Below are 1,781 nucleotides of genomic sequence, written 5' to 3' on the forward strand. Positions count from 1 at the left end.
AGGCGGCCCGCCATTTGCCCGCCTCCCTCGCCCGCCCCGCGGCGCGGACGGGGCTCCTTGCCCCAACGCGCCCCTCGCCTGCCCTCGGGAGCGGCGGCGGGGCCTGCGCGGCTCCCGGCGACCCGGCTGAGGGGGGCGGCGAGCAGCCCGGGTGGAGGGGCCGCCGCCACCGCCGCCAACCTTGGACAGCTCCGGCGGCCGTGGCGGGCCGGCAGGCACAGCCCCCAGGTCCTCCTGTCCCCACGTTTGAGACCTGCACCCTAGGAGCCACAGGCTGCACCCCATGCCTAGCTTCAGGTCTTTTAACGGTATAAATTATTTCCTCCAAAGGCTGCCAGCCCTCATTTAAAGGCACGGTAAAGCCAAGCCCCAGCAGAGACCGTTGTAGATGTCAGGGCTCCAGGTAGGAGAAGCGGGCAGGCAGAAAGCAGCAGGGAGCTGCCTGAGCATCTCTCACCGTGTGCGCAAAGCCATGGCGAGGGTGCAAACAACGCTCACAAAGTCGGGTCCAGCTGTGGCCAAAGCTGGACTAGGTCTGAGCTGGTGAGTCCGGGAAGGGCTGCAGCTTCTGCTGTACCTGTCTGAGCTGGCTGTTGTTTGACAAGCTACAAATTATTTGTATTTCCATGATAAACAAGTTGCTTTCATTTTTAAATTATTTGCTAGCAGCAAACACAGTTCAAAACCAACAAAAATCTAACTGCACATTTTCATGATAGTCCCTGTAGAAGAGATACTTCAACCCTTAAAAATAAGCAACCAAATTAAACTCTATTATAAATGCTTTCTCATTAGAAATAATACCGAGTTATAGAATTAGTGTAAAAGAGTTCCATATTCTGCATCATTAGCTAATTAAAAGTTGCACTGCAGGCAGGCGTAACAAAGCAGAGGCTGCATGATTCTCCTCCAGTGACCCATTCACTCAGGAGTGACATCCTATTTCACCCTCGTAAGCCTGCAGATGAAACATGCTTTTCCCCAGGATTCTAAAAAAAAAAAAAAAAAAAAAAAGCACAGCAGCTAGTCCTTTCTTATATTGCCTGAATAACTCAGCATCTCTCAAACTATCGATCAGCTCCCTTTCCCCTTCCAGTCTCAGAAACAGCTTATGGCCTCTCATGAATATCACATATAAATCTACAAGTCTACCTCTAACCTTGGTCTCAATTTGATGCTCAATTTTATTTTATATCCAGACACACCTCACGGGGTTTTGTTCATTCCCTTTTCCATTTCTCCCTGCCTAGACCCCACTGCTTTAGCTGATTAATTTGGCATAAATTCAAGCATTCACCCCATGTGCTGCCACTGCAATCTACAGACCTGCACAACACAGGGCTCTGGGGACAGCAGTATATACGTGTACTCCTCCAATGGTGCGTAGGTAATACAGTTCGGAGAGGTCTGTGGGTCTATACAGACATTTGGGGCAGAAAGCGGATGGCAAGGTGGCCATTCCAGAGAGCGGCCAGAGCTTCTGACGCCCCCAACAATTGTCCCTCCCGCATATCAGCTGTTGCGGTAAGGAGGCATGAGGGACTTCACCGGTGGGAGCAATGTGGGCTTCAGGAAATTATAAGGAAGAGAGGTTTGCAAAGGGAAAGGCTCTCCAGCGGAGTTATTACTTGAGGAGAGCCTTTAAGCCTGTCCCTCCGGTGAGGAGGGGATTGCTCATTGTCCCAACATCCTCCACCCCAGGCTCAGTGGGAGTCTGGATGGGGCAGCACTGGGCACAACAACACACCATCATTTCTCCCCTACCAAATTAGTGAACGGCT

Source organism: Strix uralensis, chromosome Z (genome assembly GCF_047716275.1).
Source record: "Strix uralensis isolate ZFMK-TIS-50842 chromosome Z, bStrUra1, whole genome shotgun sequence".
NCBI lineage: Eukaryota > Metazoa > Chordata > Aves > Strigiformes > Strigidae > Strix > Strix uralensis.